The sequence below is a fragment of the Callorhinus ursinus genome, unplaced genomic scaffold, assembly GCF_003265705.2.
Source record: "Callorhinus ursinus isolate GAN/ISIS: 27379988/994484 unplaced genomic scaffold, GSC_fseal_2.0 scaffold35, whole genome shotgun sequence".
Taxonomy (NCBI): domain Eukaryota; kingdom Metazoa; phylum Chordata; class Mammalia; order Carnivora; family Otariidae; genus Callorhinus; species Callorhinus ursinus.
This window is the reverse complement of record NW_027397097.1, coordinates 2900917-2924989: the sequence shown is the minus strand read 5'-3', so window position 1 is coordinate 2924989 and position 24073 is coordinate 2900917. Positions and strand designations below refer to the sequence as shown.

At 46.8% G+C, this 24073-nt stretch overlaps 1 long non-coding RNA gene and 1 pseudogene across 1 annotated transcript; one reads left to right on the top strand and one right to left on the bottom strand.

Moving 5' to 3' along the window:
* Window positions 1-1782: 1782 nt before the first annotated feature.
* Window positions 1783-3514, top strand: LOC112806335 (high mobility group nucleosome-binding domain-containing protein 3 pseudogene; annotated as a pseudogene).
* A 10182-nt stretch (window positions 3515-13696) lies between these two features.
* Window positions 13697-19899, bottom strand: LOC141370459 (uncharacterized). The gene is made up of 3 exons (XR_012374500.1): window positions 18680-19899; window positions 17167-17330; window positions 13697-16925 (listed from the first exon to the last, which is right to left on the bottom strand). It is a non-coding gene; the product is annotated as an uncharacterized lncRNA (long non-coding RNA).
* Between the last annotated feature and the right edge of the window lie 4174 nt (window positions 19900-24073).

The following is a 24073-nucleotide window of genomic DNA, read 5'->3' as shown; positions in this document are numbered from 1 at the left end:
CTTATTGTCAAATGTTTCTGGAGGGAAGAAAGTATCCAGGGAAATAAAGCAAATGTGGCAAATGATTAACAATTGATGCACTGTCAGCAAAGAGTATGTGGGTGTTAATGGTACTACTCTTTTAACTTTTCCATAGACTTGACATTTTTAAGAGAAGGTTTTGGAGAAAAAAGGCAAAATATAAAATACATACAGTGTGAACCAAAACTTGGAAGGAAGGAACACCAAGCAAAGAAACAAAATCTTTGTGACCTTGATTTAGGTCAAGAGTTTGTAGATACAATACCAGAAACATGATTCAGAAATGAAAAATATTGATAGGTTGGACTTCATCAAAATAAGGAACCTCTGCTATTTGAAAGACACTGTTAAGAAAATGAAAAGACAAGCCATTGACTGCTGACAACTATTGCAAATCACACATCCAAGAAAGGAGTTGTATCCAGCACATTTGTAATGAAACTAGAAATGAGAAACAGAAAAATAATTGGAAAAGTCCAAAATAAGTGGAGATTAACACACTTCCAAATAACACATGGATCAAAGAATCTCAAGAGAAGTTTAAAAATATTTTTGATTAAAAAAAATATGAAAAAAAAACTTACCAAAATCTGTGGGATGCAGCGAAAGCAGTGCTAGAGGGAAATCTATAGCATTGATATATTAGAAAGGAAGTGAGATCTAAAATCTGTATTCTAAGTTTCAGTTTAGGGGCGTCTGGGTGGCTCAGTTGGTTAAGCGACTGCCTTCGGCTCCGGTCATGATCCTGGAGTCCCTGGATCGAGTCCCACATCGGGATCCCTGCTCAGCGGGGAGTCTGTTTCTCCCTCTGACCCGCCCCCCTCTCATGCTCTCTCTCTCATTCTCTTTCTCAAATAAATAAATAAAATTTTTAAAAAAAGTTTCAGTTTAGGAAACCAGAAAAAGAAGAGCAAATTAAATCCAAAGGAAGTGGAAGAAAGAAATTGGAGGAATTAGAGCAAAGGGGCACGTGGACAGTTCAGTCAGAAGAGCACGCGACTCTTGATCTTGGGGTTGTGAGTTTGAGCACCGTGTTGGGTGTAGAGATTACTTAAAAATAAAAATCTTAAAAAAAAGAATTAGAGCAAAAAATAAATTAAAAGGAAAACAGAAAATCAATAGGGGGAAAAAATCAATGAACTCAAATCCTGGGTTGTTGAAAAGATCAGTAAATTGATACACTTGTAGCTAAGCTAACCAAGAAGAGAAGAGAGAGGCCATAAATTACCAATATTAGAAACGAAAGGGAGGAATTCACTACAGATTCTAAGGACATTAAAAGGATACCCAAGGAATATTGTGAACAACTATGTCCACAAATTTGATAACCTAGATGAAATGGACCAATTCCTTGAAAGATCTGAATCGGCCTATATTCAAGAAATTGAATCAATACTTAATAACCTTTCTAAACAGAAGACAACAGGCCCAGATGGGTTCACTGGTGAATTCCACCAAACATTTAAGGAAAGAATTATACCAATTCTGTACAATGTCTTTCAGAGGATAGAAGCAGAGAGAATGCTTCCTAACTCAGTCTGTGGGGCCAGCATCATCCTAATACAAAAACCAGACAAAGACATCATAAGAAAAGGAAAACTACAGACCAATCTCTCTCATGAGCACAGATGCAAGATGCTCAAACACATTATTCATTAGTTATGAGGGAAATGCAAATTAAAACCACAATGAGATGCCACTACACTTCTATTAGAATGGCTAAAATTTTTTAAAGTTATCGTATTGAGTGTCAGTGAAGATATGGAGCAACTAGAACTCTCAGACACCATTGGCCAGAAGGTAATATGGTACAACCACTCTGGAAAACCTACCATATAACCCAGCCATTCCACTTCTAGGCATTAACTCAGGAGAAATGAAAGCATATGTCCAAACAAAGACTTGTATGCAAATATTCACAGCAGTTTTATTTGTAGTATTTCAAACAACAAGAAACAACCCAATGTCCATCAGTGGATAAATGGATAAATGAAGTGTGGCACATATAAACAATGGAATACTACTTGGCCATAAAAAGTAATGAGCTGGTGGCCAACTTCCGGATGGTGGTGCAAGGAGCCCTGCAGAGCCTCTTCCCAGTGGAACAACCATAATTGTTAGAAATGTTATGTATATATTCCCTAGAAATCGTCCTAAGAGCATACAGCAAATGAAGGAATGTTCATTCAGGAAAATCTACTAAATCTTGGTAAGAAAAGTGAGTTTGTAGCATTTGAGCCATGCTTCACTCTCTCCCTGCCCCCATCACCTCAACTGGGTGGAGGCTCCGATGGAGGCAGGTGAAGCTAAGAACACCGGGTTCCTTCCCCTTCCAGCTCCCAGAAGCAGGTTCTGTTATCTTCCTGGGAGAGGAAGGCCGCCAGCATTTCTCATCCTCTCAGCTCTGTGCTGCGGGGACAGTTGGTGCCGCATGCAAAAGAACACCGCTGAATGCATCCTTTATACCACGTAACAAAAGTTAATTCAAAATAGATTAAATACTGAAATATAAGAGCTAAAAGCTTTATGCTTTTAGAAGAAAACCCAGGAGTAAGTCTTCAGGACCTTGGATTTGGCAACAGATTCTTAGATAGGACACCAAAAGCACAATTGACAACAACAAGAATATACAAATTGAACATCATCAAAATGAAACCTGTTAGTGCTTCAAGGAATACCATCAAGAACATGAAAAGACAACCCACAGAAGGGGGGAAATATTTGCAAATCACATATATGAGATCAGGGACTTGGATCTAGAATATATAAAAAAGATTACAATTGAGTAATTAAAAACAACAACAACAACAAAACACCAACCCAGAAGGTGCAGGTCCGAGAGGCCAGGCTCTGCGGTACCCTTTGTAGGAGCCCTAGCGGCAGCCATGCCTGCCTGTCCAGCCCGTTGCTTTACTGTTTAGCGGCTGCACAAACACAGTCCTTAGGCCCCAAAGAAAGTCTCCAGAGAATACAGAGGGCACAGGTGAATCCAAAGCAACGAAATCGTCTGCCAGATTGTCAGCGAAACCTGCACCACCAAAACCTGAGCCTAACCAAGAAAGCCATCTGCACACAAAGAACCGGGAATGAAGACTAACAAAGGTACTAAAAGGAAAGAGGGAGAGCACGAAGCCTGAAAGGAAGGTCCTGCGCCATCTGAAAATGGTGAAACCAAAGCAGAAGGTGCACAGAAAACAACCTGTAGATCACAAGGTAGAATGAATTGTGAAAAATTGGAGTTGATTTTATGTCCCACTTGGGACGACTTTGAAAAGCTATGTTTAGGGGCGCCTGGGTGGCTCAGTCGTTAAGCGTCTGCCTTCGGCTCAGGTCATGATCCCAGGGTCCTAGGATTGAGCCCCACGTCGGGCTCCCTGCCCCATGGGAAGCCTGCTTCTCCCTCTCCCACTCCCCCTGCTTGTGTTCCCTCTCTTGCTGTGTCTCTCTGTCAAATAAATAAATCTTTAAAAAAAAAAAAAAAGAAAAGAAAAGCTATGTTTACCAAGGATTTTGTAATGCTAAGTTTTAGGACACTACTAGTTGGCATACAAAGATATATAATGATGGATATTGTACCTTTTTATAATCGTGCCTCTTGGAAATTTCCATCATCCTCAAGTAAAATAAATTTCAATTTGATATTGGAAGCTGTGTGCAAAATTGATGCAATGTTCCATGCACCTGATTTAAAAATTGAGACCTGTGCATACTGTGGTATTTCTACTGTGCGTATTTGAATTTTTCACACAGTTTTTCCAGAGCAGTAATCAGTGGTGCTTTTTAATCTAGATTTCATGTAATTTTAATGAAACATGGATAGTTGTGGCCATCTGCTGACTATTTGTGGTTTAAAATAAAAGGTTTTCTTGCCTGCAAAAAGAAACAAATAAATAACCCAATTAAAAAAAATGGGCAAAGGATTTAACTAAATATTTTCCCAAAGAGGATGGAAAATAAATGAATAGATAAATAAACAATAAACACAAGAAAAGTTTCTTTTTTTTAAAGATTTTATTTATTTGTCAGAGAAAGAGAGAGAGGGGGCGGCAGGCAGAGGGAGAAGCAGGCTCCCTGCTGAGCATGGAGCCCCTTGTGGGACTTGATCCCAGGACCCTGGAATCATGACCTGAGCCAAAAGCAGATGCTTAACTGACTGAGCCACCCAGGCATCCCCCAAGAAAAGATTCTTGATATCATTAGTTATCAAGGAGATGCAAACCAAAACCACAATGAAATACATCTTAACCTTAAGGATGGTCATAATAAAAAAGTCAGACATCCAGATGGCTAACAGACACATGAAAAGATGCTCAACATCATTCGGCATCAAGGAAATACAAATCAAAACCACGATGAGATACTACCTCACACATGTCAGATGGTAAAAATTAACAACACAGGAAACAATGGATGTTGGTGATGGTACAGAGAAAGGGGACACTGTTGGTGGGAATGCAAACTGGTGCAGCCACTCTGGAAAACAGTATGGAGGTTCCTCAAAAAGTTAAAAATAGAACTGCCCTAGGATCCAACTATTGCACTACTAGGTATTTATCCAAAGGATACAAAAACACAGATTCAAAGGGGTACATGCAGCCTAATGTTTATAGCAGCATTATCAACAATAGCCAAACTATGGAAAAAGCCTAAGTGTCCATTGACTGATGAATGGATAAAGAAGATGTGGTATGTATGAATATATATATATATATATACATATAATGGAATATATATAATGGAATATATATATAATGGAATATATATAGTTAGATAGATATAATGGAATATTACCCAGCTATCAAAAAGAATGAAATCTTGCCATTTGCAGTGACGTGGATGGAGCTGGAGTGTATTATGTTAAGTGAAATAAGTCAGTCAGAAAAGACAAATACCATATGATTTCACTCATATGTGGAATTTAAGAAACAAAACAGATGAACATATGGGAAGGGGGACAAAAAAGTGTGTGGGGGGAAACAAACCATAAGAGACTCTTAACAATAGAGAACAAATTGAAGGTTGCTGGAGGGGAGGTGGGTGGGGGATGGGCTAAATAGGTGATGGGTTTTAAGGAGGGCACTTGTGATGAGCACTGGGTGTTGTATGTAAGTGATGAATCACTGAAATCTACTCCTGAAACCAGAAATACCCTATATGTTAACTAACTAGAATTTAAATTACAATTTGGAAGGAAAAAAAAGTCAGAAACAAATGCTGGGGAGGATGTGTAGAAATCAGAATCCTAAAAGATTGCTGGTTGGAATGCGAAATGATACAACTGCTTTGAAAAACAGCTTAGTTCCTCACAGTTAAACAGAGTTATCACGTGACTTAGCAATTCCTCTTCTAGGTATCTACCCAGGAGAAATTGAAATGTATGTTTATGCAAAAACAAGCAAAAATGTTCATGGCAGCATTATTCATAATAGCTAAAATGTACAAACAACCCAAATGTCCATCAACTGATGGATAGATAAACAAAATGTGGTATATCCATACAATGCAATATTATTCGGCCATAAAAAGGAATGAAGTACTGATACATGCTAAAACACGGATGAAGCTTTAAAACATTATGCTACATGGGAAAAGTCACAAAAGATTGCATACTACATAATTCCATTTATTTTTTTAAAGTTTTTAAAAAATTTATTTAAGTAATCTCTACACCCAACATGGGGCTCGAACTCACAACCCCAAGATCAAGAGTCTCATGCTCTTCCGAATGAGCCAGTCAGGCACCCCATGTATTCCATTTATATAAAATGTTCACAATAGGTAAATCTATAGAGTTAGAAAGTAGATTTGTGGTTGCTTAGGACTATGGGGTGATAGCTAAAAGGTACAGGACTTTTTTTTTTGAGATGATGGAAATATTCTAAAATGGATTGTAGTGACAGGTTGTATATATCTATGAATATTCTAAAAAACCATAGAATTGTATATTCTTTTTTTAAGATTTTATTTACTTATTTGACTGAGAGAAAGAGAGAGAGAGAGAGCACACAGCAGGGGGGGAGCGGGAGAGGGAGAAGCAGACTCCCCGCTGAGCAGGGAGCCCGATGTGGGACTCAATCCTAGGACCCTGGGATCATGACCTGAGCCAAAGGCAGATGCTTAACCGACTGAGTCACCTAGATGCCCCTGAATTGTATATTCTAAATGAGTGAGCTACATGATAAGTGAATTATATCTCACGGAGATGTTATTTTTTAAAATGCCATATATATTAGGAATCTTTAAAAAATTTTTTTTAAAGATTTCATTTATTCATTTGACAGAGAGAGAGCACAAGCAGGGGGGAGGGGCAGAGGGAGCGGGAGAAGTGGGCTCCCCGCTGAGCAGGAAGCCAGATTCGGGGCTCGATCCCAGGACCCTGGGTTCACAACCTGAGCCAAAGGCAGACACTCAGACACTGAGCCACCTAGGCACCCCAGGAATCTTTTAATTGAAAGGAAAAATGCCAAAATGCCAACAGTGGGTAGCTCAAGGTGGTAAGATTACAGATTATTTTCTTTTGTGATTTTTCCTATTTGAAGGAGAAAAAAGTGTTTTCCTGAGAACAAAGAGACCAATAATCAAATGCGATGAGTGAACATTGATCAGATCCTGGATCCCTCCCCATCCCTCCCAAATGCAGATGTAAAATACATTTGGGGAAAATTGGGAGAAATATGAGTATGGACTGGACATTAGATGATAGTTTGAAATCATTCATCCTTTTCTCAGGATTGTGAGGATGACTGTAGGCAACTGTTCTCAGGAGCTGCATGCTCAGGTGTTAAGTGTCATCTAGTGTCACGGTATCTGCAACTTACTTTCAAATGGTTCAGATTTTTTTTTTTTTTAAGAAGCCTCCACGCCCAATGAGGGGCTTAAATTCATGACCCTGAGAGTAAGAGTCGCATGCTTTACCAACTTACTTATTTTAGAGAGGGGGGAGGGGCAGCAGGAGAGGGAGAGAGAGAATCCCAAGCAGACTCCTCGCTGAACGTGGAGCCTGATGCTGGGCTCTATCTCATGACCCTGAGATCACAACCTGAGCCAAAACCAAGAGTCAGATGCTTAACTGACTGCGCCACCCAGGTACACCAGTTCAGATTTTTTAAAAAAGAAAAAGCAATAAGGTGAATAAGGCAAATCATTAATTGTTGAATCCAGGGGGGCATATGGATGCTTGTTGTATACTTTTCTTCTTTCCTTTGTAGTTTACATTTTCTTAAAAAAAAATGGAGAGAAACATAATAAACAAATCTTCTCGCACGGCACAGAGTAGAGCCTCTCTGGGCTCAGGAAAGTAGAAAAAGACCTGAGGCCTTGGGGAGGGCAACAGGGGGGGCAAGACCTGGATCCTGGAGCTTTCCCTTCTGGAAGGGATGTGCCCAGAGGGATGGGCAATGGGAAGAAGCCTCTTTAGCTGGCATCAACCCATGTTAGCAAGGTGGCTTTATATGCATTCTCTCATTTAATCCTCACCACGTCTCCACAGGGTGGGAACTGTTATTATGCCCATGTAACAGTTGAGGAACTTGAGACCAGAGTTCGGTAACTACTCGGAGATTCTTCCCCTTGTCCAAAGACTATGCCTGGACTCCCTGGAGGCCAGAGGGATCACAGGATTGTGTCCCTAGGATCAGCCTGTGGGCAGCCTGACCTAGCCCCTGGCCTTGGGGAAGAAGAGGGGCGCCGGAAATCAGGACCTCAGCTGGGTAGGTTGACTCAGAAAAGATGGGGTTAGAGTTTGAGCATTGGGGGTCAAAGCAGGAGGTGGGGCAGGTGGAATGGTGGGTCAGCTGTGTCGGCCACAGGTACCCACCTTTCTGACCTCACCTTCTGGCACCTCCTCTCTCCTCAGCTGTCACTCTCAACCTTCTACACGTAAACTTGCTCCTCCATGCCTTGGCACAGGCTCTTTCCTGAGCCTCAACACCCTCAGCACAGAAGGCAAATTACTACTACTCTCCAAGACCAGGCTCCATGTGTCTGGCCCTGGGCTCCTACCTCCACTTCTCCCATCTCCATTAGATCATGAACAACTTCTTGAGGGTTCCTAGGGTCTGGCCCAGGACTGGCCCAGAGGATAGTCAGTGAGAATTGCCATGATGGTAATTCCTCTCCTCCACGGCCCTGTGGTGTTCAGAGCCGCTCCTCTGCCCCGGACTTTCTATTGTGACTTAATGGCAAGCGGTCACTCCTCGTGGGCTACTCCCCTTATGTCAGGGGCCAGAGCCCCTTCTTTATCCCAGCGCCTACCACCGGCCGGCGCCGAGGGCCTTCACCGAGTAAAGGCTCAGAGTGGCAGCCCCAGTGGGACACCACAGATTGGGCCCCAGGTGGCGCTGTCAGCCCAGACAAGGGCTGGGAAGCCTCTGGCCTCAGCTCTGCTGCAAGCTGCCAAACCCCCAGATTCCAGAGCTTCTTCTCCTCATCCCATCCAGTGCATCCATGCCTGATTTGAAAACTCAGGATGTCAAGACTAGATTGCCAGTTGCAATCCCCTTAACCTCCAGACACACAGGAACAGCCAACCTTTCAAGGCCACAAGGCTGAACCAAGAAGGCCCAGATCTCCTGAGAGGTCGAGCGTAGGCAAGCAGCCACCTTGGAACCAGACATTTCACCCAGACTCTGCCACAGTTGGCTGTATGATGGGACAGCCCCTTCCCTTCTCTGAGTCCAAATGCTACTGCATCCTGTGGATAGTGAGAACTGAACAAATGGCCAGAGTCCTGGGTTCTTTTTCTTTTCTTTCTTTTTTTTTTTAAGTAATCTCTACACCCCATGTGGGACTCAAACTATGACTCTGAGGTCAAGATTCGCATGCTCTTCCAACTGAGCCAGCCAGGCTCCCCAGAGTGCTGGGTTCTGATCCTGATTCTGGTCCTGGTATGCTGCTCTGACCTATGTCTACCCCTCTGAGCCTCAGGGACTCCGGCTGTGAAATGGGGGCTGGACCCCAGAGCTCTGAAGCTACAAGAGTCCAGGATCCCCACTGGGTTAGAGAGGCCGGGTGCGGGGCTGGCGCCTTGGCCAAGGACAGACCGCTCCAGGAGCTGCCAGACGGGAAGCATTTTCCGGGAGCCGGAAGGGCTGGCGGAGCCCAGGGCCAGCCCATGCAACCACAATGGACCCTTGTGTGGAAGTTTAGCTTGGACCCACCCATGGGCCTGGCCCCTATGATCCATAGTCAGACCCAGCTCCCAAACAACCCATCCTAGGCCCAGAGACAGGAGCTTGAGATGGGATGCTTGTTCAGTTCCATAGTGATGTCTACGGGCTTGTCACCCGTGCCCAATTTCCACCATCAGCCTTCTTGGAATCCGTTTGCCTAAATGACCTCACACAAAATGAAAAAGCCTGTCTTCCCAACCAGATGGGCATGAGGGCAAGGGCAAATTTTCTCCTCCTCAAGCCAACTAAGGGAGCACAAGACAGACTGGTGGGCTGGCCTGGATCAGGATTGATGAAGATCCCTGGCTAGGGAGCCATCTAGGACACCTTGGCTCTAGGTGAGCTTTTGTTTCCTCCTCACTGAGCTTTTGTTTCCTCCTCAGCCAGTGAGAGGGAAGGAGGATTGGTAACACTTATTTGAGGGGGACCCAAACACTGTCTGGGGAACCTTCAAAAGCATCTGGCCCATCCTCTGGCTTGGGAAGGACTCCACCCAAACTAGATGGACTCCACTCATTCTCCCCTCACCCTACAGGCTCCTGATCACACTTGTTTCAGGCTCTGAGCTGCCTCTGAGGCATCCCTCAAGAAAGCCTTTTGGGATATCCTTACAGGCTGCACATGGTTTTCCCTGCTCTGGGCTCCTGTGGTTTGGTATCTATCACTCCCCAGAGTGCAGGATCCTGACCACCTAATGTTCATGCTCATCTCAGCAGCTGTTGCTGGGACTCCTGTTGGGACCAGCCTCCCCAGGGGACACTTCACATCAGCAATCTCTCTGGGGTCCAATAAACTGTCCTAAGCATGAAAGGAGATGATGCAGCACCATATCACCATGAATTGCTAGTATTTACAAGATGGAAATTAAAAAAGAAAAGCAGGATCCTATTCTTGGGTCAATTTTAAAAGGCTTGGGGTCTGAGATGACAAGGATGTGATCAGCACAAAGGTGGATTTGATGTCTGGCTGTATTAACAGAGGCATAAAGCCTAGAAAGTAGGAGGAGAACAACCAGCTCTTCCCCGTAGGTTTGTGCCCATTTCTCAGGAATGGCTTCGGCACTGATGCCCCTGGCCGGGTAGTTTCTGACCCAGGGTAGAGGATATGGAGTCACTGTCCTCCTAGCTTAATAGGGCCACCCAGAGCCAAGGGGCAGCTAACTTTGGGCCCCCAAAGGAGACTCTGGGGATGTCCCAGGATGCTGGTCTCAGCTCAGAGTGAGAAAGGCAGTTCCACAGCAAAAGGGGCAGCTTCTAGAGATAGGCAGTGCTGTGAGAGCAAGGTTGGATGAGCCTAGTTGGGAAGTCTACCCCTACTTGGGGTAGACTGACAGCTTGGGAGGCCCCTCCATGTTAGAGCTGTGAGAGAGTCTAAGTTCCTAAATCAATCTAGGAATCCAAGCTTCTGAGGTCAGTGGTGTCTGGGCCCCAAGCCACGTGGTAATGAGTATCTCAGCAACACCAGAAACTATGCCATCAGCTGTTTGTTTTGTGTGGTTTTGTTGCAGGGTGTGGATCAATACACCTTTAAAAAAAAAACAAAACCTGTCAGCAGGAGGCAGGATCCTGCTGTCCCAAGGTCATTTCTGTTGATCTTTATCACTGGTACAACCAGGCGGCTGGGAGCCTGGGCAGTGCCTGGAGTTTGCCCCTGGCTTCCCCAGCCACTTCCTTGCATTGTCAGCCCTGAGTCCCAAACCCAACCTAGCCTGGTTAAGAATGAGAGCACAGGCTTTGGAAGTAGCAGAATTGGGCTTAAGTTCCTGTGCTGCCAACAACCAACTGTGTGGCTTTGGGCAAGTTGCTTTGCCTTTCTGAACCTTTGTTCTCTGATTTGCTAAACATGGACAAGAACATCTGTCTCCAAGGTTTTGGGTATTGGAAAGAATATGTGTCAAGGACCTGATGTTCAGTAAATGTGAGCTCCTTTCTCCTCTCCTTGGGAGACATTGGTACAGTGAGAAGCCTTGGGCTGGGGGTCAGGACGCCTGAGTCTAGTGGGTAGGTTTTTGTTTCTCTCTGGCTGCCTGACCTCAGGCAAGTCCCTGCCCCTCTCTGACGCTTCATTATCTGAGAAATAAGGCAGAGACACCAGTCTCTCCAGAGGCCCTTTCCCCAGTCCCAGATAGAACGTCGCCTGCTGGGTTTCACTTGCCTGAGCAGGGAAAGGAAATGCTCTGATCTGGGAGGCAGGACCCTGGTTTGAGGCTGGACCCCGCCTTGACACACTGGATGATCTAGGCCATGCCATCTTTCCCTTGGGACTTTGGTCTTCCCTTCAGTGTAATGGATCGGATGCCAGGGGCTCCATAGCCCCTTTGTCTCTGATGATCTGGGATCCTGGGATCCTGCGATCCTGACAGGGTCAGGGATAGGCCCAGGCAGGCCCCCTGTCCATGAGTGCCCCCTCCGTCTCCCCACCTATAACAATCATCTCAGGTCCCATGTTGTTTGTGGCAGGATCCACCTTGTATCCAGCCTCATGGTGTTTCTTTCCACATCTCACCTAAGACCCCCCAGAGCTACTGAGACTTCTGCTGCCCCTGTTCCCTTCTTAGTGCTCAGTGTCTTGAATATCTGCAGGTCTCTCTCGGCCCTTCTTCCCTGAAGTCGTGGGGTTTCCTCCAATAGGGAATCATCTTGACTCCTTCCTACTCATCTAACAAGAACAGAAAGAGTGTTGCCCAAAGAAAGGTCCCCAAGTAATGGACAACACTCGCAAGAGCACAAGCACACTGAGGGCGTTCTCACCATCACCGAGACAACCCTTTCCCTGGGGCTCTGCAGAAAAATGTGTTTTGAGTTGGGCTATAGGCCCAGAGGACTTTAGCACAGTGCACGTCCTTGGAGAAGCAGCCAGAGCACTTGAGAGGGTCCTGGCACCATGTACCTTAGCATGGGGGGGTGAGACTAAGTCTGCTGGGTTGGTCTGGTGCCAGATAGCTGGCAAATGGCAAGTTCAGAGAATCACACCCCTTGTATGAGCTATAGAGGAGAACAGTGAGAGGCCATGGCATCTTCTGGAAGCCAAGCCCCTGCTCAACAGACCCTGCTCACGGGGCCATGCCCAGATACTGCCCTCCTGTGGGAGGGTGGATTGCCCACATGGGGAGGTCTGGTTTACCCTGCTGGGCCTCTGGTGGGGCCCCGCTGCTTCTTGGATCTGATTCTCCTTTGGAGAGGCAGCCAAAGAACTCGGGGCTCTCCTTCCCAACAGGACTGCTGATTCTGTTGGTTACCTGGCTACCAGGTTAGCCCCGTCTGGCCGGGGAGCCCCTCCACCCCCAGAGGCTGGGGGCTTTCTCTGAGCACCCACAGTCCTGGGCCCTGTTTCTCACGGACTAGCTCACCACATTGTGAATGGCAGTCAGTATACTCCCCAGCCTGAGTGCTCCTAGGACAAGAGGACTGAGTCATCTTGATCCCCGCCACCCATTTTAGGGCTTGGCACAAAATAGATACTAAATTGTTTCTCCCATCTATGCCCTATTTTGAGTCCTCCCAGCAGTGACCCATAAAGGCCCTAGCGGGGATCTCCTTCCAACAGAAACAAAGAGGTCCTGGAGTAGGCAATCCTTAACTACAGATGAGACAATGTGGATGTTGGCCTCAGCGCAGGATCCAGCCCAGGGAGTGGGATGTAAAGAGCTCTATGGGGTCCCACCTATCCCTCTGCTTCTGGTCCCAACCCACTCTCTGCATGGATCCTGGGCTCTAGCCCACCCAGACTGCCTGAGAACTGCTGGACTTCGAGGAATCCCACCTCAGTGCCAAGCCTATCGCTATTTCCACCTCTTGGATGCTCTCTTCATCCCTTTTTCCCTGGAAACCCTCCTGGCGCCAAAGTCCACTGACTGCAGGATGCAGAGGTGAACTTTCCTCTCTGAGTTCTCCAGCACTCCCCATTTTTTCTGCTCACCAGCTCACCTAGCGTCAGTACCTATTGGTGCTGTTTGTCTTATCTGTCTCGGGGGGCTGCTCTGAGAGAAAGCAAATACCAGCCTCTGCAAGCCTCAGTTTCCCCATCTGTAAAATGGGGACAGTGATCCCCACCCTCCTGGGCTGATGTAAGGATTAAATGACATTAATCAGGTCAGAGCCCAGCACAGAGTCATCTCAGCTGTCCACACACGTGCCGGGAGGTGAAGCAGAGCCAACTCGCACCGAAGATGCAGAGGCCTCAGGGCTGGGGTTCTCAGCCCCGTGGAAAGACTCAATTAAGTGGCTGAACAGCTCACCCCACCTCCAAGACAGGGGATATGGGAGGCCAAGAGGAGAAGGCAGGCACGTTATAACATCTCCAGGTACGGGCGGAGCGAAGACTGCTAACCTCCACCGGGCGCTAGTTATGTGCTCAGCCCTGTGCTAAGTGCATCGATCTCATCCACGCACGGCCAGTTCACAGGATCCTGGAGGAGTTATGGCTGGCCCTCGGCTCTTTCCACCGCCCCCACACCGTACTGGGGATGCCATGATGACCTAAAGAGAGATGCGTGTTTATTTATAACTATAATCCCCGATGTGGGGCTTCTCCACACAGTAAAAGTGAATCTACAGCATGAGAAACTGACTTTTTTTAAAATAAACTTTATTTGGAGTCATTTTAGATTTATAGAAAATTCACAAAGATAGTGCAGAGGGGTCCATATACCCCATCCCCAGCTTCCCCCCGCCCCTTGTTCATAGCTTACCTTCCTATGGTAACTTTAACACAACTCAGAAACTGACATCGGTAAATTCTGTTAACTACACTGCAGACTTTCATTGGATTTCACCAGTTTTTCCAGTAATGTCCTCTTTTGTTCCAGAATCCCATCCAGGGTACCCCCATTGCATTTAGTCACCTTGTCTCCCCTGCTCTAATCGGTAACAGGAAAATGGACTTTTTAACTGGTGTCCTATGGGCAACAAAGGAGGGGGATCTTTTTGTGGCTTCTTTCATTTTCTCTTTCACAATATGACGCCTGAAAAATCCCCCTCGGACAGGACTTGTCCCCCTGCGTCAGCCTGCTCCTGCTCCTCGTCCCTTGTGGCGTCTGTCCAGCCGGGGGCGGGGGGGGGGTTCCCCGGACTCCCTGCATAAGAGCTTGTGCTCCCTTTTTCTTCCTGCAGGGACAGTTAATTCTGCTCAGCTGCTCCTGTGTCCCTGTTGGCCTCGTCTTCAAGCTCACCACCGGCTCTTATTCTGGGAATGATAAAACACCTGGAATTTTAGTTTTAGTTCCACTCTCTTCCTGGGGCAGAAACTCTAGGCTCTCAGAGGAGTGAATGGGGAAAATCCATAATACAATACTTCCCCAAATTCATCCTCCCTTCCCTCTTCCCTGTAATACCCACATCCTTTTGGGGAACCTTGTGGTACAAGGGAAGCCAACTCCCAGGGTGCAAATATGACCTAAGCTTGACTATAATCAGCACATGTGGTCCCTCGGCCACAGCAATGGGCTCGGGAGTGGCCTCGTCACGCAGGATGGCCTGGTCGGAGTGAGTCTCAGGACTTCTGCAGGCATTCTGGTTCACGGGTGCTCTCTTTGGCTCAGGTGGAATGGCCAGTGGCCATGTTGTGACTGCAACCGGTTGTGGAGGAGTTTTAACCTGTTAAGGTAGACACTTGAAGCAACGCTAAGTCTTTTTCTCCCTAGTCACTCCCTTGACTCTTTTTTAATATCATAGGTAGAGTTTTTATAACTTTCTGGTCTCATTCAGTTATTAAAACTCAGACCAGTCCAATTTAAAACTTTAATCTGCTATCTAACCTACCCTACCCAGGTCAGAATTGTGACTATGGGGGCTTGGTGAGGGGTTGGACCACTCCTAGGGTCCTTCCTCCTAGAGGAAGCTTCGGGAGACCTCCTGCCACCCTGACTTCACTCTGTAGTGGAAAGGGTTTCCCGACCTTATTCTGGGTATTTCTGCCCTTGGTGGTCTCTGTGATGTGGTGGTCTCTATGATCTCCACAGAAGAGATATGTGTAGTTTCTTCAGTGCTGTTCAGCTCTATGGCCCCTCACTGCCAAGGACTTCTACAGATAGGGACGACTGGCCTCCTTACTGACCGTCGGTCCCCAGCTCCTCCTTCAAGTCAGGGCCCCATTGCTTGGCCCAGTAGCTGCTGACTAGCTCCCTGGTTCCTGTCCCTCCTCTAACTGTTATGCTCTGTCACATGGAGCCATAGGAAGTATGAGGAACTGGGCACGGTAGACCCATTTTTTCCTCCCAGGCCCACCACATCCTGGTCCTGACAAGCTTGCTCATATAGGCCCTTTCATGAACCTCCAACCTTCAGAACTCTCTGGTTCACTATCTACGTTCACAAACATCCCCAGTCTCACAGGAACATGGCCCAGGTTCTCTCTGCCTTCTCACCACACTTTATTCTAGCAGTAGCACCAGGATGAGCCTGTGGGGTTCTAGCTCCATAAGCGTCCAGTGGCAGAAGCTCCTCTCCCCCTGTGCAGGCACCCTCAGTCTCTTCAAGGGAGTCTCTCAGGTGCTTTCAGTCTCCCTCCCCCAGGGCTCATACACACACACTGAGCTTTGATGGGGAAGAGAAACAAGGGATATGTGGAGTCACTGTTGGTTGAAATGTGGAAGCAATAGCATTAAAAGGGGCCTGGAGAGCTGGTGGAATTTTCAGCCTGGATCCTCTCTCTCACTTCCTCTGCCCTCAGAAACAAACCCATCCCCACACCTTTAATTCTCCTTCCCCCTCACAGTATGAGAAAGTCCCCTGCTTGCTGCAGCTCCCAGCACCTCATCTCTTGGAAAGGGGAAAAATGATGCATTTAGTAATCTCCCTTGGAGGTACCTCTGCTACAAGATGGCCTTCTTGGTCATGGTGAGTGTTTCAAACTCATATGAGTCTGCCTTTCAGTGTCCGGGCACCGGCTCCTTCCACTGCATATCCCTGTAAGTAGCACTGGCCATTCCTGCCCAGAGATGGAGGCATTGATCTGTGGCTTGGAATTTGATTCCTACTGCCAAAGCCTAAAGCCTCTTAATTTTTGCCACTTCTCTCCCTGTCTCCCACCACCCTATAACATTTCAGAGGGCAGCTCTACCCACAGTCAGCATCCCCCTCTCTTGTGCCCGGGGCTGTACTCTCTGCAAACATCTCTCCTTTCTGGTAGCACGTGGCCTTGACCAGAGGTTTCAGCTTGTCTGGGAGCCAGTTCCACAGCAGCAGCTCCAGCTCCAGGAAATCCTGTCTCTGAAGCTAAGGCTAAAAGGGGAGGGAGTGGGGGCCCAAATCAGCCAAGGGTATCTGCCCCAGTCCACCTCGCCCCTTCCTGGACACACTGTAGTTTCCTAATAAATCATGCATCCTTCATGGCTGGATTAAACATCAATTTCCAGCCTGGGGTCACACGAGGAAGTTTGGTGTTGTTTTGTTTTTTGGTTTGTGTTTTTTTACATCAGTCTCCTAAGCTCACTTCATAGGGTGTATATCTCAATTTTTCACTGACTGCTGTTTTACCATTGCCATTTCTGGTATCAGGACCTCCATTTCCTTTAGGAGACTTTCCTGCCTGCCCTCTTAGTTCAAGGAGTTCCTTTGTGGCTGACCCTAACCTCCCAACTCCAGGGCTGGGGAAATAATCCAATCAGTCTTCCATGAGAGTCAGTTCTGGTCATTTCCTCAGAATGAATGGGAAAGTAAGCTTTTTCCAATAGGGCTGAAGATGCCCGGATGGAGCTCTTGGGGTGTCATCTTTCCACTACATGGGGAACATATCCTGAGAGAGAAGCCAACACAGAGAAAGGCAAAGTGGTGAGATGGAGACAAATTCTTGATGACTTGACTTGTATGCCTGGATCTAGCTATTCCTGGAGCTAGACTATTCTTGGATTTCACATTCAAGTGAGCCAATAATTCCACCCTCCCTTTTATGTTTTTGGGTTTTGTTTGTTTGACTTGCTTAACACATTGGGGATGAATTTCCATGATTTACAAACAAAGGATCCCGGTTAATATACCTTTTGAAAAATCCATTTTTGGTCATGCCAGAATGCTGACTTCACAACCGCAGATTTCCTGTGGTGTTGAGATAATATTCCAAGGCCATCCTCTGCTCGGGCTGGATCAGCCTCCACTGGTACTTTGGCAGTGATGGGTGGGGGCATGTTTGGCTTTTTATTTTCTATGGTGGCAAGAACATTTAACATGAGCTTTAACCTCTTCACAAAATTTTAAGTGCATAATACAGTATTGTTAACTCTAGGTATGATGGCATACATTTGGCTCTTTATTTAGGGTAAAGATTGAAACCCAAATTCAGCTGAGAATTGAATTTACCATGGAAAACCCTGGGCAGCGTCTCAAAATGCAGTGCAGGTGTGACTGCTCACAGTGTGCACTCATGCCCTTTCCCAAGGAGCAATCTTCAGCACTGATTTACCCCAGAGGCGAACTTCACCCCACAGGCTATAGTGAGCAATGGATGTTGTAGTGAAGATTTCGATCTAGAGATAGAGCAGGGTTTTACATCCAGCAAGTGACCCCAGGCCTCTCTCTTCTCCAGGTTCTCCCCTACACCCACCTCTCCTACCTCCCTCTTCTTTGTGGCACAGTTAGCTCTGGGCTTCTCTTCCTTAAGCACGATGCGAGGCTATGATCTCGTACAGGAAAGGCCATCATCACCCTGAACAAGACTATGTTCTCAGCAAAACCCTCACCAAACACCCTCCAGCTACTTGGATGTATCTTCTTGGAAGGCACGAGGGAAGGGAAGTTTTAACTTTTCTGAAACAAATACATCTTTTCCTCCCATGTTCTATAATTCTTTAGAATCAAATATATATACCTCACCACTAAATCACCCTGTAACTGGAAACCAGTTTCTGCAAGTTACCTATACTCCCTTGTAAGAAATTATTTTTCTGCTTAAATTGGTCAGTTTGTTTCTACCACTTGCTCCCACAACCTGACTGGTGTAGTGGATCATTTCCTTCCCTCAGCCCCTGCTTTCTCATGGCCTGTACTGACTCAAGTATCTACCTACCTCCTTCTTTCTGTCTTCCTGCCTCATCTCCTGCTTCCAGTGGTTTAGCTCTCTCCTCAGACCTCAGAGGAGGACTGGCCGGCCCACCCAATCCCTGTTGCCCCTGTTTGGGCAGAGCTTTGGGTCAGATCATCTTTGAGGTCTTTAGCAAGCCTATGGACCAGCTGCCCTTAGGGTGCTCAGCTGTAGTAAAGTGGGGGGGGATGTGGAACTGGGTGAGGGGAGACCCTTTCAGCAAAATAGCAGGCATGAGAAACACTCCAGGGCTTAGTCTGTTCAGAACCGGAGGTGATTGTCCCCTTACCTCAGAGCTGGTCACATCACACCAATTGGAATGTGACTTCCCGTTGCAATCACCAAACCAGGAGAGAGCCCTGGACTAAGTGAGCCCTATCTCACCACAAGAGACTGGAACAAAGAGGGGACAGTTCCCACAAGGGTCAGGTGAGGGAAGGAGGGAGCCCAGAGGACATAATCTTCTTGTGTACCTGCTGATGCACTGTCTTAGCAGTGACAGGAGCTGAGTTGTTCTGGGTGGCCTGAAAAGCAGCACAGAAACAGACATGAATATTACAAGAGAGCTTGAGACATATTTTCTCCCAGCCAAAGCTGTCCTGCAACAGTCCAGGCAGCCTTTGAAGATAGTGAGCTTTCCGTTATTAGAGGTGTTCAGTAGAGCCTGGTTGCAATGGAAAGGATTCCTACAAGATTGAATTGGCTGAGCTAGGACTCTGCCAGCCTTGAGCTTTGGTATTTGGAATACATAATTGACTGAATGAAGACTGAATGCCTACTTAATACTTTGTTGGTTGGATGATGGTTGATTTGTTAGAGAAAGTGATTGATTGAATGAATGAAATGGACAGGCTGTTCCAATAAATAAAAGATATTTGATTGAGTGAAGACTTGTTCATTCTTTGATTAGCTGAATGAAGATTGATCAGTTGAAATAATGAATTAGCAAATACAAAGTGTGGATGAGCAGGCTGGTTGAATGAAGGTTTGATGGCTGGTAGGATTCAGTTCCTTGATTCCTACTCTATTTTCTCATCTTGCGCTTTATCCTGCTTGTCTTTCTTTTCCTTCTAAGTGTAGTCAAGAAGAAATGTTTTCATTTGTGTGCTTGGTGTGGAAAATATTGTAGGCTAAAGAGCCCTTTTCATAATCAGGATTTCATCTTAGGCAAATTTGATTGCCCAGGCACATGCCCATGGTGACTGGTATAACCTGCTTCAGGACTCAGCGGAGGTGTGAATTTAGCATGTTGGCCAGAGAAAGGCAACTGAAGGTCACACCTGGGGCTTGGGCTCTTTGGCCCCTCACCTGGAGGCAGAAATTACTGTATTCTCTGTGGGTTATGAGAGTGTGCCTATTTGGCAAGAAAATATCTTCCAAACATCCTTTCAGGGTGCCTAAAATTTCACCAATAGAATCACACCTTCTTTGCACAACTGCAAAATGAGGTGGTACATTCCAACAACCTATTATTTAGATTGCTGTGTTTTGGAGTATGATCCCTGGTAAAACGTGAATGGAATCAGGGAAGGGATGTATATGAAGCTCTGGGGACTAGATTAACCAACCGCTATTGCCATCAGCTTCTCAGGTCAATTTGGTCTGTCAGCTGAGGTCGGTGTCCCTGTCAGATTGAGAGGGATCAGGGCACAGGCTGGATACATTCTGATAGAGGGTGTGAACGGAAACTAACCTGAGCGCTTGAGTACTATGCTGGGATACAGACCTAGGCAGGGGGTGTGGTGGAATGCTGAGGATGAGGAACAGCTGGGGAGCTCTTAGAGGGTATTTGAGAAGGGCTTGCAGGGAACCGAAGTACAGAAAGAGCCTCAGAGACTTTCCCTCCTATTCCCCAGGGTTGTCTTGAGCTGAGTTCAGAAAGGGATAATATACATGTCTGGTGCCCCTCACCCAGCCCCACTTCTGGGAGCTAGAGAAGCCAAGAACTTGAGAACTACATGTAACTGGTCTGGTCACTCCCGCAGCTTAGGGCACAAATTATGCCTCACATTCCGCCCCCCCCCATTAGTTACTTGAGCTCCCTCAAGATCTTATCAAGAGGAAGTCCAATCTGCCCCTCTGGGGGCCTTTTCTCCTGCTTCATAGGACTGCTCAAAACCCTCCAGGCTAGCTCATTTCAACCTAGGTTCCTGCAGAGCACCAACCTTGCTCCAGCTCACTGCTCCAAAGCCCCAGCTCTCATTCACATTCCTGAGCTCAGGCAATTTTCTCTAGGAGGAAAGTTGAAAGGGGATTCTAGGTCTTTAGCAGCAGGGTTGAGTCTTGTCCCCAGTACAAGACTCCTTTCCCACACCACGGAGTTCCCCTTGGGGACCCAACCATCCTTTCTCATTGACCAGTGACCCTTATTGGGGATGGTTATCTGGGGAGAGAGTTGACCAACTTTGAACCTCTCAAGGGCAGGAGCTGGGCCTTCTTCCATCTGTACTCCGGAAGCTCCTTTCTGCTGGGCTCTGCATCCCTGTTGGATCTTGGGAGAGGCAGACTTTGTCCGGCCACACAGGGTCCCATTTGTTCTGCCAAGGCCTATTTACATCTGATAACCTCAAGTGACTGCCAGAACAGAGAGGGCCTCCTCCTCGGCAAAGTCCTGCCCCAAGGACAAAAAATGAGAAGCTTCCCGCCCGTTACACTTGGCCTCCTCCGGTTAGTGCCCCAGAAGGGAAGTGACTTCAGTGACCACAAATCAGGGGCATTTTACACTGTGCCACCAGGTAAAGACCTTAAGGGCTTTTGGGTGGGGCGGGGCAGGGAAGGAAGGACCGAGCGAAAGGACTCTCACACGTGAGCACCCTCCACACACATACTCTCACCAGTCCCTCTCGCCGCCAGTTTAACTACCACCAGCTCCTCTCCCAGACCTCACAATGGCCTTTGGGTAACTTCTCCTCTGACAAAAGGGCTCTAGAGGCTAAAATGGTTAAAATAAATAAATAAATAAATTCTAGGCCAACCACAGTGAGATACCGCCATACTCATCAGGATGGCTATTATTATACAAAATAATAAAAAGGAAAATAACAAGTATCTCCAGCCTGTGTCCCCAGAAGAAGCTGGAACCCTCGCACATTGCTGGTGGGAGTGTGAAATGGTGCAGCCACTGTGAAAAACAGTTTGGTGGTTCCTCAAAGAATTAAACAAAAAATTATTGTATGATCCAGCAATTTTACTTCTAAGTATATACCCAAAAGAATTGAAAGCTGAGACTCATATTTGTTTTGTCTTTGTTTTTTTTTTTTAAGATTTTATTTATTTATTTGAGAGAGAGAGACAGAGTTAGTGAGAGAGCACGAATGGGGAAGAGAGGGAGAGGGAGAAGCAGGCTTCCCGCTGAGCAGGGAGCCCCATGTGGGGCTCGATCCCAGGACCCTGGGATCATGACGTGAGCCGAAGGCAGACGCTTCACCAACTGAGCCACCCAGGCGCCCTCAAACAGATATTTGTATACCCGTGTTCATATTAGCAATATTCATAAGAGCCAAAAGATGAAAACAACTCGGGCGCCTGGGTGGCTCAGTTGGTTAAGCGACTGCCTTCGGCTCAGGTCACGATCCTGGAGTCCCACGATCGAGTCCCGCATCGGGCTCGCTGCTCAGCGGGGAGTCTGCTTCTTCCCCTGAACCTCTTCCCTCTTATGCTCTCTCTCTCTCATTCTCTCTCTCTCAAATAAATTAAAAAAAAAAAAATCTTTAAAAAAAAAAGATGAAAACAACTCAAGTGTCTATCAACAGATGAATGGATAAGCAAATTGTGATCTATCCATACAATGGAATACTATTCAGCTTTAAAAAGAAATGAAATTCTGATACCTGCTACAATGTGGATGAACCTTGAAGACAGTAGGCAAAATGAATTAAGCGAGACAAAAAGGGGCAAATATAGGATGATTCCACTTACATGAGGTACTAGAATAGGCAAATTCATAGACAGAAAGTAGAATAACAGGGTACCAGGGACTGGGAGGGGAGGGGGAATGGGGGAATTATTGTTAGTTTGATGGGTACAGTTTCTGTTTGGGATGATGGAAAATTTCTGGAAATATATAGTCGTGATGGTTGCACAACATCATGAATGTACTTAATGCCACCAAATTGTACACCTGACAATGGTTAAAATGGTGAATTTTTTGTTCTATATTTTATCAAAAAACAAACCATATCCAAGCCACTCTTCTTAGCCCAGAGCAAAAATCTGGTAGCCTCACTTCAATTCAAAGGCCCTCCCTGCCCAAAGGTGTGATTTTTGAAGGGGTCAAAGCAGCCTGTGACCTCTGTTCCATTAGCTGTACTTGGGCAGAGATAGTCTTTTCTTCCTCTGTGGCTAGGAGAAGGGATGGGATGAGAGATAAGGGAGCAGCAAGCTAGCACCCTGCACAAAGGGACAATTTAGTTCCACTTCATCCTGCCTATACACTGTCTTAATTGGAGGGCTTCTAGGGGCTACAGAGTCCATTTTTTATTGTACAGATGGGAAAACTGAAGCTCACAGAGAAGGCATGACCTGTCCAAGGTCATATATTTCCTGACTCACTGTTCAGTGCTCTTTCCCCTGGGCTGGGGTGCTGAGAACAGACCACCGTGAGACCAGCAGTGTTTCTCTGGGAAGTGATGACCTATGACCTCTCGGCTCTGAAGCCTCTTCAGCTGGGCCTGGCTGGGGATCAAGCTACGAAAGTTAGGATGGTCCCACAGCTAGGTGGAGGGGCAACCACTCCCACCCAGGTCTGGTGGGGATGCTCCACTTACCCCCAAGCATTTCCCTACCGATACTCCCTCCCTTGGCCTCCCTACCCTATTGAGCTCTCCCCTCCCATCTGACAGTGCTCCTGCCCACTTCTCTAGCCTGTGTCCCCAGGGGACCCCTTCAGGTAAAGGATGACAAGACAGAACAAACTGATGGGTCAGGACTGCAGGGTGCCCAGATTCATTTATTTAGTCCTCAAACTGTCAAGAGCCTGCCAAGTCTCTGGTGAACACTGATTTAGAGGGCATGCATGCCTGTGGCCCTGGTCAGGGGGCCTACAGACACTTCCTCCTACTCCAGCTGCTCCACCTGGCCTAAAACTCCCTGACCAAGGGACAGAGCTTCAAACCTTTTCCCAGCACTGCAGAAAGGTTTAATAGATCCCTACTCCCAGCCCTGGGGGGCACACAGCAAGTTTACACCAGAACTACTCAGATGAAAAAGCCTGAGGGCCAGAGTTAACCTCTAGCACAGGTCCTCATTGAGCAGTGCCCAGCATAGCGCTGATTTCCAGAAAGGTCTGTTAAATTAAAAAGCTCTTAGTTCCAAGAGAATGTCATCCCCACAATGTCTGAATTAACACAGGCAGCAGAGGGGTGCCTGGGTGGCTCAGTTGGTTAAGTGACTGCCTTCGGCTCAGGTCATGATCCTGGAGTCCCGGGATCGAGTCCCGCATCGGGCTCCCTGCTCAGCGGCGAGTCTGCTTCTCCCTCTGACCCTCTTCCCTTTCGTGCTCTCTATCTCTCATTCTCTCTCTCTCAAATAAATAAATAAAATCTTAAAAAAAAAAACCAAACAACACAGGCAGCAGGGAGTCTGGAGGGAGAGATGGACAGAAAATATTTACAGTGGGTCAGCAGCAGACAGAGGTTAATACAGACCATGGGGTGAGGGATAAAGAGCCTGACCCTGCTGGGGGTGGGGAATCTGGGAGGGCTTCCTGAAGGAGGGGACTCCTAATTTGAAATCTAGGCAATCTATGGGAATTGGACAGGACCAAGGGGTAGGAGATAGAGAAAGGTGGTCAGGTCAGAGAAAGTAAGTCCAGCATTGCCTGGGGGCCCCTGTGCCTTGAGGCCCCGGTGTGAGCCGGGAAGGGGGTG